This window comes from Aegilops tauschii, chromosome 7 (assembly GCF_002575655.3).
Source record: "Aegilops tauschii subsp. strangulata cultivar AL8/78 chromosome 7, Aet v6.0, whole genome shotgun sequence".
In the NCBI taxonomy this organism is placed as follows: Eukaryota; Viridiplantae; Streptophyta; class Magnoliopsida; order Poales; family Poaceae; genus Aegilops; species Aegilops tauschii.
In genome coordinates this window covers 206,807,571-206,821,294 of record NC_053041.3, presented here as the reverse complement: position 1 = coordinate 206,821,294, position 13,724 = coordinate 206,807,571, and the positions used below count along the sequence as shown (strand labels likewise).

Sequence of the window (13,724 nt, the reverse complement as noted above, 5' to 3'; positions counted from 1 at the left end):
ACTCCTTATTGTCTTGAATCTAGCTACTATATACTCCCTCCGTCCCGAATTAATTGTCTTAGGTTTGTCTAAAAAAGTGTTCGGTACATCCGTATCTAGACAAATCTAAGACAACTAATTTGGGACGGAGGTAATACATGTTATCAAGTGACTTCTCCATCTATAAATGACTGCATATCAAATAAAATCATATATTTATGTGTCAAAAAATAGGGTGTTGAATTCGAATGCAATTGCAGTTCGAAAATCTTGTATGGTTGGTTGTTCCTTATATCACGATATACATCCTTTTCTGTTTTCTTGCAGTATCTGTCTAAATATTCTTGACTGAGGATATCCTTACTTGACTAGCTCCATACTAGGGTCATATTCCTTACCAATACTATCCACATTCATATTCGTATTCGGTATTATCCATGTCCGTCTCCAAGAAAATATGTGGTTTAGCGTACAACACTATCCGCCTGTATCTACGCCAGTTTCACTCATTCGCAGAGTAACAAGTTTAAACCCAATTATCCAAATTAAGTGTTCCTTCAAAATTGTAAACTTAGACATGGGGATTCCATGTTGTGATAATTTTCTGAATAAGTGTTTAGCTAGACCAAAAATTAGCAACAAGCTGGGATATGTAGCGGTAGACAGAAGTGCTGACCCGACATGATATCATGGCTCACAGAAAATCTCTTTCAGTGTTTGGTGCCGTGTAAAATTATGAAGTCGTATACAGTTTATTTGGCCACTTCTTATGGTCTTGACTATTGTTGGAACAGCTCTTAACATTTTTTTCCTTCTATATATGTATATCCTATTATTGACTATTTTATGATGTATTAATACAGGTGTACCCAAAGATTCAGGAGTCAGATGCGGTATTGTTTCTTGTATACTCCTAATATCTGCAATGCTGTCATGTTTCACTTCAATTTGGTATTTCTCGACGTTGGTAGGAGGATTAGCTTTCAATCCTGTAGGAGTAGGCCCTGGTAATTAATTAAAAACCTTAGGGGGTTTAAGAGTTTAAGGAAACTTTGGGCTGCATCTGACAACACGCAACATTTTGGATGGATGGAACCAAACATACCATTTTGTAGCAGTGGGATGTACATACTTAATGTTATTATTGCCCAGGAAAGTTCTACAACAGTATTTGTCAGAGGTGTACCAGAATGTTATGCATTTTGCAGTAAATCTTGTCGGTAGATGTGCCTTACTTGTCTGGAAATGCCGCCACATTGGAGGAACTTTTTTTGTTAGTGGATTGAAGATATCATGTGTAATATTCTCTGATTGTTTGATGCAAATATGCAGGGTGGAGTGTTGCTATTCGCCAGCTCCTATTTTGAATATATTAGGCTGAGCAATTTTTTAAAATCCCAGGATGCGTCTTTCTGTAGAATTGGGGAGTAAGTGGACCTTCCTTATTCTTTTAGCTTATTTTATTTTTTCAACTAAAAGGGATTTGCTCTCAGTCTTCATTTTATCGAGAATCTATTTGTGGTCTTATGCGTATAGTAACTGTCTATATGTGCACGTATATTAGGGCTACGTCACAGCAGGATATATCCCGTGCAAGACTCTGGTTCTTTGAGGGCCAGAAGAAGATCTTGCTTTATAGTGAGAGATCTCACTTCTTCCACAGATACAAGGTCATAACATTTAAACGGCCTTCCCTCGAGTACTTGTTATGATGTGCTCTTGCTGTCGTTCATGAGGATCCGCTCAAGTGTTTGTCTGGGCGATGCTTAAACCCTAGTTTTAAATATGCAGATCAGGGGAGGACATCATTTGGTTATCTACTCATTGCCAGGGAGAAAGGATTTCTATCCGGAGGTAGTTACTAAACTGCTATTGTCTAGCAGTATGTATTACTATATCTGAAGCTGTGCTGTGGAACTCTAAATGGTTTATCTATTTCTTTCAGCTTGTAAATATGCTTGGTGAATCAGCAAATCCCAGGTGCAATGTGCTTTTTTCTCGACTGGACCTTCTTAAGGTGAGATTACTGTTTCATGTATTAGTTTGCAGCAAAGTTATAATAATCTGGACCGTTGTAAAGCATGTTGGGTTCATGTAGGTTACGTTTGATCATATTGCACAGTTCATCTATCATTCATACCATGAAAACTATTCGAGATTGTGGATCTTGAATAGTGATTTGCAGAGGTTTGATCTTTTATTTGGAAGTAGGTTCACCATATTATTACTAGTTCATAACAGGAGACATGATTACCCCCAAATCTCACATGCTCCCAGTCCGGTACCGATATCCGGCTCATATATACTCCCTCCGTTCCTAAATACTATGAGTCTTTTTAGAGATTCTAATATAGACTACATACGGAGCCAAAGTACATTGGATTTCTTGTGTAGCAGCGTCTTGCTAAATTCAGTGTGGTTGTATGCAAGCGCCTAATAAACCAAGTTAACATCTCTGTTGGCCGAGGCTGATCTCTGTTGCAAATTTGCAGTTGGAACGAATCGTCGGGGCATGTTCTGCGCGGAGGCTGATCTCTTCCGACAAGGATATGTTCGTCTTCTGCTGACGCATGGGCGTGCCTTAGCTCTGATTGTATTGTCTCCAATGCCGTGATTGGTTGGCCATTTTTGGGTTGTAAAATATACACACGTTTCCCAGACTGTAATCAGCGGGTTTTTGTTACAGACCTCCGCCCACCGGTTTCCGCTCGGAATGACTTACACCTGTATTTTCCGCATTTTTTCTCAGGCCCGCCTTGAAATGGATGTAACTTTGATTTTATTCTGGAATGAAAACGACAGGAGGAGCTCTGTATCTTAAACCGGCCAGAAAACGAGCGGAAACGCTAATCCAAACGGAGCATAAAGTTATCAAATACGGGTAAAATTATCAGGTGCTCCCAATCGAGGCCTAAAGTTTTGGAACATGAGCTGAAAATTAGTTTTTAAATCGGATTTCGCTAATTCACATCTAGATGTTTTTTAGCTATGTCACATCTAATTTGTCCTTCGCATAAAAAATAAAAAATCTAAGTTGTCCACCACATGATTAGGGGCTATAAGATTTGTGCAAACTGCTTTTTTTTTCCTGACGTTAACTGTTGTTTATCGTTGCCGCTAAGGTTCGTGTGGCCTTTGGGCTGTTTGATCACGCGCACAGGTATATCCCTTTTCCTGTACGGGGTCTGGGTACGTGGGCATTTTTTTGTTATATGTGTTGTTGTTTTTTCTGAGGCAACGTTATATGCGTTGGCGCTCTCCTGTTTTTGTTTCGTTTTTTTGTCTGCGCCTAGGCTTTTTTGTACGGGCAAAATTGAAGGAGCCGGGCTATGTTATTTTCCGTTTCCTTTTTTCCATTTATCTATTTTTTCGTTTGTCATTTATGATTTTTTAAATTTGATTTTTTTACGGTGTCAGTTGCATGTTCATCATCAGACGCGGACGAATAACTGAAGAGTCAAGCAAGCTATTTTATAAGGGGCGTACCATGATTTTTTTTTGGACATTATTTAGTTGCATGTTCAACACTAGCACGCAACTCATGACTAATCTAGTTGCATGTCTACTTTTTGACACGCAACTCGTGCTCGACTCAGTATCCCTATCTAGTTGTTTGTCCAACTCTAACACTTAACTCATTCGACCTAGGTGTGTGCCCATCTTTGACATATGCTCCCAACCAAATACCTCTATGTAATTGCTTTCCAACACTAACACACAACTTGCTCAACTCAATGGCATGTCCAACCCTAACACACAACTCATGCCCGATCCACTTGCATGTGCACACACGACACACAATGCTCAAGAGTGAGGTTTTTCGTTTTCTTCGCTTTTCATTTATTTGTTTCAAATTCATGTTATTTTTTATTTTTCTGTTTTCTCTCTCCTTTCATGTTTATTTATTTATTTTTAATTCATGAATTGTCCTTCCATGTTTTCTGTTCTCTTTCTGTTTTCTCTTTCCTTTCACGCCTTTTCTTGTCCTAGTTGCAAGTCCATCTTTGACGCGCAACTGGGGCCAATCCATTATTGTCCTAGTTGCAAGTCCAACTGCACTTCTCACATGTATTTGGGGGCCACTTTTTTTTACCAATTTTGTCTCAGTTGCAGCTCCACTCTTGATACGCAACTGGAGCTCGACCCATTTTTTTGCCTCAGATGCAAGTCCACCATCGACTCGCAACCAGATTTTTTTTGCCTTGGTTGCAAGTCTACCCTTGACTTGTAATTTGGGCTTGACTTGACTTTTTCCGCCTTAGTTCCATGTCCACCATCGATTCGCAACTAGGCCTGTCCCTTTTTTCGTCCCAGCTGCAAGTCCACCATTGACATGCAACTATGCCTTTGATCATTTTTTTGCCCCAATTGCAAGCCCATCCTTTGAATCACAGTTGGGCTTGATTTTTTTGCCTCAGTTGCAGTCCACCATCGACTCGCAACTAGGACTGACCATTTTTGTCCCAGTTGCAAGTGAGCCATTGGCTCACAACTGGGCATGGCCCTCTTTTATTCTAGGTTGCAAATCAACCATTGACTCACTATTGCAAGTGCATCCTCGGCATGCAACTGTGGGGACCGACCCAAGTCCACCCTCGATGCGCAAGTAGGCACTATCAATTTTTGTGTCCTAGTTGCAAGTCCACCTTGACACGCAACTGAGAGGGGGGCGGGACGACCCATTAGTGTCCCAGTTACACCTACACCACCGACATGCAATTGTGGGCCTATTTTTTTACCCAGTTGCAAGCCCGCCCTCGATGCGCAACTGGGGTCTGCCCGACCCTTTACTTTGTCCCAATTGAACTACATCCCTGACATGTAATCGGGGCTTGCTTTTTTTGTCCTAGTTGCAAGTCAACACTCGTTACACAGCCGCGGGTCTAACATTTTTGTCTCGGTTGCAATTACACCCTAACATGCAATTGGGGCTTGCTTCTTTTGTCCTAGTTGCAAGTCCACACTCGATACACAGCTAAGAGTCTGACATTTTTGTCTCAGTTGTAACTCCACGCCCGACATGCAACTAGCCCTGCTTTTTTCCTAGTTGCAAGTTCATCTTCGATATGCAACCGGGGAGGGGGGCTCGACCCTTCTGTTTGTATCGTTTCTTGTACAAGTCACATGAAGAGTTCCCAGCGCCAGGGCCCGTTGTCCCTTTTTCAGCTCATGTAAGATTCGTGCGGGCATTGCCTCAACGTGAGCTATATAAGACTATGTGCGTGTGGATGTGTTCCGTGTTCTTTTGTGGGATTTGCTTTTCGTTTATTTATTTTTTGTTTTGTGAGTGAGTGTGTGTGTGTGTGTGGGGGGGGGGGCTGCGGACGAGCATTTTTTAATGCGGACGGGCATCTTTTGTTTGCGTTGTTAAATTGTTTCTTTTTCTATGTCTTTTTTAGGTTTTTTTTTGTTTAGTGAGGGGAGTAGTTAAAGATGCTTCCATAAACGAGATTTCTAAAACACATTTAGATGAAATTTAGTGATCTCTCATCTAGATGTCCAGCCGTCCGATCTATTGTGTCTTTATTTTTAGTGTCGAGTTATCACCCATGTCGTGGTTGATTTGCGTCGCGTTGTAGAGTCTGTCTGGATGGGAGGCATACAATGGAGCGGGAGTATTTTACCTTTTTTCGTTTTTGTTGGGCCGACATTGCCTTTGTTTGTGTTGGGCTTTTCTTAGAATACGAAGAGTCTAGCCGAGAGTATATTACATCGATACGGTAGCCTCCCTCGAGTCGTCACTCCCCTCCATGTTCATCCATTTCTATTGTTTCGTTTCGAATCGAAGAAGGGGACAACCTGACCTGGCGGGTCTGGGCTCAAAGATGGCAGGGAACGTTTTTTTGTTTTCCCCTATTTGTTTCATGCACTCATTTTTCCATGTCAATTTTTTGTATACTGCATATGCAAGTGTTTGCCTAGTTGTTTTCTCACTAATAATTTTTTTCCCGATTTTAGTTTGTATGTAAACCCCTCGACTCCGGAATAGAGCTATTTGTAGTCGCCTCATTTGCAAGTAGTCATCTCGAAATCAATATTTTTGCACTTTCCCTAGTTGCAAGTCAACCATCGACTCACAACTAGGGGGGCATATGTTTATAGGGGGGCCAGTTGCAAATCAACCATCGACTCGCAACTACGGGGGCGTATGTTCGTAGAGGGCCCAGTTGCAAGTCAACCATCGACTCGCAACTAGGGGGCGTATGTTTGTAGGGCCCCCAGTTGCAAGTCAACAATCGACCCGCAACTAGGGGCATATGTTTGTAGGGCCCCCAGTTGCAAGTCAACAATCGACTCGCAACTAGGACGCGTCGTACTTTTTCTAGTGGCCCCAGTTGCATGTAAACCATTGACTCGCAACTAGGGGAACATATGCTTGTAGGGGCCCAGTTGCAAGTCAACCATCGACTCACAACTAGGAGGGACGTATGTTTGTAGGGGCCCAATTGCAAGTCAACCATCGACTCGCAACTAGGAGGGACGTATGTTTGTAGGGGCCCAATTGCAAGTCAACCATCAACTCGCAACTGGGACACGTCGTGCCTTTTTGTACTTGCCCTAGTTGCAAGTCAACTGTCCACTCGGAACTAGGGGGACGTATGGTTGTACCGGCCCTAGTTGCAAGTCGGCCATCGACTCGCAACTGGGAAGCGTCGTACTTTTTTGTAGTTCCCCAATTGCAAGTCAACCATCGTCATAACTAGGGGGAAGTATTTTTGTAAGGGCCCAGTTGCAAGTCAACCATTGAATCACAACTAGGATGCGTCGTACTTTTTTGTAGTGGCCCCAGTTGCATGTCAACCATCGACTTACAACTAGGGGGCGTATGTTTGTAGAGAGCCCAGTTGCAAGTCAATCATCGACTCACAACTAGGGGGTCGTATGTTTGTAGGGGCTCAATTGCAAGTCAACCATTGACTCGCAACTGGGACTCATCATACATTTTTGTAGTTGCCCCAATTGCAAGTCAACCATCGACTCGCAACTAGGGGGGACATATGTTTGTAGCGCCCCAGTTTCAAGTCAGCCATCAGCTCGCAACCGGGATGTGTCGTACTTTTTTGTAGTAATCCCAGTTGCATGTCAACCATGGGCTCGCAACTAGGGGGACGTCTGTTTGTAGCGGCCCAGTTGCAAGTCAACTAGCGAATTGGAAACTATGGGGCGTATGTTTGTAGGTGCCCAATTGCAAGTCAACTATCAACTCGCAACTGGGACACTCGTACTTTTTTGCAGTTGCCCCAGTTGCAAGCCAACCATCGACTCGCAACTAGGGGGGACATATGTTTGTAGGGGGAAATTGCAAGTGAACCATCGACTCGCAACTAGGGGGGCGTATGTTTGTAGGGGCCTGGTTGCAAGTTAACCATTGACTCGCAATTATGACGCGTCATACATTTTTGTAGTGGCCCCATGCATGTCAACCATCAACTCACAACTAGAGCGGGACTTATGTTTGTAGGGGGGGGGGGGGGCAGTTGCAAGTCAACCATCGACTCACAACTAGGAGGACATATGTTTGTAGGGCCCCAATTACAAGTCCTCCGTCGACTCGCAACTAGGAGGGAAGTATGTTTGTAGGGGCCCAGTTGTAAGTCAACCATCGACTCGCAACTAGCATGCGTCGTAGTTTTTGTAGTGCCCCCAGTTGCATCTCAACTATCAACTCGCAACTAGGGGGAAGTATGATTGTAGGGGACGAGTTGCAAGTCAACCATTGACTCGCAACTAGGACGCATCTTACTTTTTTGTAGTGGCCCCGGTTGCATGTCAACCATCGACTCGCAACTGGGGGGACGTATGTTTGTAGGGGGGTAGTTGCAAGTCAACCATCGACTCACAACTAGGGGAGACATTTGTTTGTAGGGGGCCAGTAGCAAATCAGCCATCGACTCGTAACTAGGATGTGTCATACTTTTTTGTAGTGGCCCCATTTGCATGTCAACCATCAACTCGCAAATAGGGGGCGAATGTTTGTAGGGGGGCAGTTGCAAGTCAACCATCAACTCACAACTAGGGGTGGTGTATGTTTGTAGGGGCCCAATTGCAATCAACCATCGACTCGCAACGAGGACGCTTGGTACTCTTTTGTAGTGGCCTCGGTTGCATGTCAACCATTGACTCGCAACTAGGGGGGACGTATGTTTGTAGGGGCTTGGTTGCAAGTTAACCATCGACTCGCAATTAGGACGCGTCATACATTTTTGTAGTGGCCCCATATGCATGTGAACCATCAGCTCGCAACTAGGGCGGGACTTATGTTTGTAGCGGGGCCCAGTTGCAAGTCAACCATCGTCTCACAACTAGGGGGCATATGTTTGTACGGCCCCTAGTTGCAAGTCAATCATCGACTCGCAACTAGAGGGGAATTATGTTTATAGGGGCCCAGTTGCAAGTCAACCATCGAGTCGCAACTAGCACGCGTCGTATTTTTTGTGGTAGCCCCAGTTGCATGTCAACCATCGACTCGCAACTAGGGGGAAGTATGATTGTAGGGGGCGAGTTGCAAGTCAACCATCGACTCGCAACTAGGACACGTTATATTTTTTGTAGTGGCCCTGGTTGAATGTCAATCATCGACTCGCAACTAGGGGGATGTATGTTTGTAGGGGCCAGTTGCAAGTCAACCATCAACTCGCAACTAGCGGGGACATATGTTTGTAGGGGTCTAGTAGCAAATCAACCATCGACTCGCAACTAGGACGCATCATACTTTTTGTAGTGGCCCAGTTGCATGTTGACCATCGACTCACAAATAGGGGGCGAATGTTTGTAGGGGGGCAGTTGCAAGTCAACCGTCGACTCGCAACTAGGGGTGACGTATGTTTGTAGGGGCCGAATTGCAGGTCAACCATCAACTTGCAACTAGGACGCGTCGTACTTTTCTGTAGTGGCCCCGGTTGCATGTCAACCATCGACTCACAACTAGGGAGGACGCATGTTTGTAGGGGCCCAGTTACAAGTCAACCATCGACTCGCAACTAAAAATCATATAGTTTCCTTGAGCATCCATCAGACGAGAAGATGCATAGGACTTTATTTGTATCTTTTGGGTCTACTTTGATTTTTTTTGTAGTAGAATCTTGAGTCAATAGCCTGCCTCCCCCTAAAGTAGTGCATGACCTGCATCAGTGTCATTTTTACCATTTTCTTCCTCATCCACGCTCTCAAATGATTAAGATACTTCTTTGTGTAAGGGAATGTCCTCATAAACATAGTAATTATTTTGTGCGGTTTTTTTTGTAGTTTTTTCGGGCACGGGTTTGGCCTGTTTTCTCGCTTTTCTTTATCTTTTTAAGCTTATTCTATTTCATTTTTTACAATTGCATGAAACTTTTTCCAAGTTCATTTTTTTTCAAATTCATACACTTTTTTTTTTGAAATTTCATGAACCTTTTTTCTATTTTGCTTACTTTTTTTAGAAAATATTTGTGAATGTTTTTAAATTTCATGCTCTTTTTTCATTTTCGCTACTTTCCTGAAATTACAAGCTTTGCCATGTAGTGAACTTTTTCCAAATTCGTTGTTTTTGAAATTGACAAAAAATGTGATGTTTTTTTCACAAACTTTTTTCAAATTCTGAACCTTTTCAAGTCACAAATTTTTAAAATTTATGAACTTTTTGAAATTCATTTTATTTTTATTTTTATGAACTTTTTTCAAATCCACGTTTTTTAAGTCAACAGTCAATGCTAAATGATTTTTAAATTCATAAATAAAATTATTGGCGCACGCGAGGAAACAAAAGCTAGCAAGCAACCTGTACCTAACGATGCATAGCTAGCGGTCTCACGGTCAACGCCGAGCAAAAAACAGCTTGCCATCAAATGGCCACGGCATCCAGCCGTTAGGCCAGCATCTACTCCCTCCGTTCCAAATTACTCGTCACAGAAATGGATGTATCTAGAACTAAAATACATCTAGATACATTTATACCAGCGACAAGTAATTTGGAACGAAGGGAGTAGTAAACTCTAATTATGCGAGCTGCCAACACGTCACGGCCTGCTAAATGAGTCTCCCGACGTTTAGCCTGATAAACAGGAGCTCTGGACAAACAAACAATCAAGCGAAATAAACAAACAAATTAATGAAGGCTAAAAAAATGGTGATGTCATATTTAGATGAGACATAACTATGTCTCATTAGATGAGTCCTAAACAGACTTTTTTAAATATATGTACTGGTCTATGTATAGATCCTGCCCTGGCCGCATTTGGCTACACGTGGTATTTATCACATGAAATCGAAATCCGATAGAGACAACTCCAATCCAAAGGTAGAAATCACCATCATCACAACTGATGGAGTAGTTTTTATTGAACAGTAAAACGTACTCCCATCTGTTGTAGTACTAGTATTTATCAGGTGAAATCGACACCTACGTGTCCGAGCAAATCAATGTGCTCTATCTGGCTCAACCTACATCCGAAGCAGTTGTGGCTTAAATTTTACTTCCTCCGTCTTAAAATAACCTTTTTTTTTTCAAATACATATAAGTGTGCGTATCATATATAAAAGAAGAGAGGGAGAAAGAAGCCCCAACCACAATTACATACGCGTTTTACAGGAGTAAACACAGTCCACCCATTTTCTCTATGCAGACTACTCGCTATATGCCTACACACCTATCCCTGTCATCAAGGGCTCGAGCTCACTATGCAGGATGCCCGCATGCGTCCACACCACGCACTCGGAGGCTACTTTACGTAGGAGAAGCTGTACGTCCGGCCTCGTTCCGTCGAACACTATAGAGTTCCTGTGTTTTCACAACTCCCGCATGACCAGCAGGTGTAGTGCACGCAATGTATTGACGTGTCCTCCAGATAGTGCAGGTCTGGTGGTCCATGTCAGTAGATCGTCTTCCGCCTATGGTGCTGCTCCTATTGTGCCCAAGGCCTGGCAAACCTTGGCCCAGACCTCTCTAGCAAATACGCACTGGACCAGTAGGTGGCTGATCGTTTCGTCGCCCTGGTCGTAGAGCAGGCAGTGAGCATGATGTGGGAGCCTCTCCGCGCGAGTCTATCCAAGGTCCACACTCGATCTCGTAAGGCCAACCATGCGAAGAAGCGACATCACAGGGGTGCACGCGACGACCATGTGTAAACTACCATGGGTGATGCCTGAAGGGTTGCGAATTTCGCGACGTAGGCCAATCGTGCCGAGAAGATGTCGTCTTTCTCCCATGACCATGTCAGCTAGTCCGACATGTGGGCATCCAGCCGTACCCCATCCACCTGTGGCCATAACCCCAAGGACTGGGTCAACATTTTCTTGTCCATGTCCAGTCCGATGTCCCGAGCCCAAGTGGCATCGACTAGGGGCCCCCAAGACCGTTCGAGAGTGCCTCGTTCGTCTGGGTATCCTCTCGTACACAGAAGGAGCGAGCTGGAAGTACTTGAGGCGGTTTCATTTCTAGCCGCCTCCACTTTTCCAGCTCCTATATATGTATTCAGCTCTACCCCGTTCCTCACCCCATAGCCTCGCACCGCAGGATGTTAGATTTGGCGCCGCCAAGCCTCTTTGTCACCGGCATGTGGTCGCGGTGTAGCGTGCGACCCACATAGTTGCCCTGGTCCGTCGTTGCGCTTCACAGTGTTGCGTCGTCGTGTGTCTCAACTTTGCTCCGAACGACCAAGGTTAGGTATCTCAAACACATCCCTCAGTTTATCCACATTTTCAAATGGGGCGGGGAGTGGCACATGAAAGCTGAGGAGTCTGGAGTGGGGGAGGGAGTTTAACCCCAATGGGAAGTGGAGGGGCGGTGAGTGGCAGTCGAAAGCCGAGGAGTCTGGGATGGGGGAGGGGGCTTAACGCCGTTGGGAAGTGGAGGATCCGGGGCGAGGGGTGGGGGTGGGGAGTGCACGCGGAGAAAGTGCATGGGGAAGTGGAGGAGTGTGTGCAATGTGCGTGCGGTCGAGGTTTTCTGTGCAACTGGCGCCTTAGCTTCCTCACTTCTGCCGCAACCCGCGCTTCATTTCCCTCTCTTCTCCTCCTCTTTTCTCCCCTGCATATTATTCTCTCTATTTCCTTCTCTCTCTCTCTCTCTCTCTCTCTCTCTCTCTCTCTTCTCCAGAGTTGTTCACGAAAGAGTTTCCAAGGTAGGATTCTTTGATATTTGATTGATTCTATCATTGTGCACTCCTTTTTATTTATAAGCGGGAATCAATTTCGCCGTGTGATTTATGTTCGTTTCCTTATCCTTATTGTTTTTCATTTTATGTAAATGTGTCCATCAAGTCTAGGTGATTCCTCAAGACCCTCGGTGACACTGAAAAGGCTAAGGTAATGTTGTTCATCTTCTATGCTAGTTTGTAATATATTTGATTCAGTAGAAAAGTAGAGGAGCATCATAGTAGTGGGAATTTTCTCTATGGTGACACTATTCGTCCAGTAGAAAACTATTGTATCCTTCAACCCAATGCCGCACCCCTCTGTTTACATATTTATTATTTTTCCTTAATATCCAACATTAGTTCAACTATCATATGTTTTGCACATGTCAATCAGGGGAAAAGTCAAAGAGGGATGACTACTGATGGACCATCCTTGTTGAGTATATTGATTAGATTGGAAACATAGGTTAGACTAGGAATTATTCTGGCTTGCCTTGTACTCCAAGTAGATCATGTACACACACACACACACACACACACACACACACACACACACACACACACACACACACACACACACACACACACATATATATATATATATATATATATATATATATCTGGGCTATTCTGTTACGCGTAACAGAATATTATTCTGTTACCCTACTTGAACTGCCGTAGTTTACAGGTTGGACTGACGTGGTTTTCTACTTGAACTGATCTTCCTGCGTGTACGACGGGCGGAAGCAGGGGATGCAACGTGGAGCTTCCGGGCGTTCTCCGGCGCGGTGCTGCGGGCCATTCGTTGCCAGAGGAGACATGTAAGGGGTTCCGCACGTGCGCGCGCTCACCTGATCGTGTTTTGCGATCTGGAGTCACCGGAGGTGACGGCGTGGGCATTTGGCAGCAGACGTGTTTTGGGCGTTGGTGTTTACCGTGGTGTTCGTAGGCCTCATTTTACGTCCTGTTTGTTGTTCTGGGTGTGAGAATTATCGGTATGTTAGAGTTTTTGGAGATTAATTTCATCTGTAATTTCTGATTACAAGTTTTGGTGTTCTTGGCCGTTTTCCACGCCCGCCATTCAAATGTGTTCTTCTTTTTCTGTTGTTTTACTTTCGAATTGGCGTTGCAGGGAGAGATATGAGGATTGTATGAAAAGATTTGCGTTATCAATTTTGCTTCTTTGAGTTGTTTCTACCCCGGATTCCCATGTTATTTTGTCATCGGCAGAGGTGGTGTATGGCGACTGACTGTAGCCTGCAATTTCTTGTAATCTGGTCAAAATGTGTAATTAAGTTGCGTGTTTTTCAGTGTTGTTTGAATTGCTGCCGTATGTGTAGTTGGACTGCTCCGTGTCAAAGTTGTCTTACTGTGCATTGACATCGGAGTAAGTATTTTCTACTGGCTGCCTACCGATACCTTTACACTTTGAGTATAAAGCCCGAGCCATCTATCACTTTCATTCTACCAGCTGCAACCAAAGAAAAGCGAGATGGATCCTGAGCTAGGAGAGGTCACAGAGGAGGAGGGGGATGCCGTCGATGTGAGGGCTGCGATAGCGGAGCAGAGGAGGAGGAGGAGGCGCAGGCTCAGGCGCAGGCAGATGGCACAACGTGCTGCCGAGGAGGA

General features: G+C 44.2%; 1 pseudogene; it reads left to right on the top strand.

Annotated features, from left to right (window-relative positions):
• LOC109764889 (protein NUCLEOLAR FACTOR 1-like) overlaps positions 1–3,905 on the top strand; it is a 28,618-nt pseudogene extending 24,713 nt beyond the window's left edge.
• Positions 3,906–13,724: the final 9,819 nt, after the last annotated feature.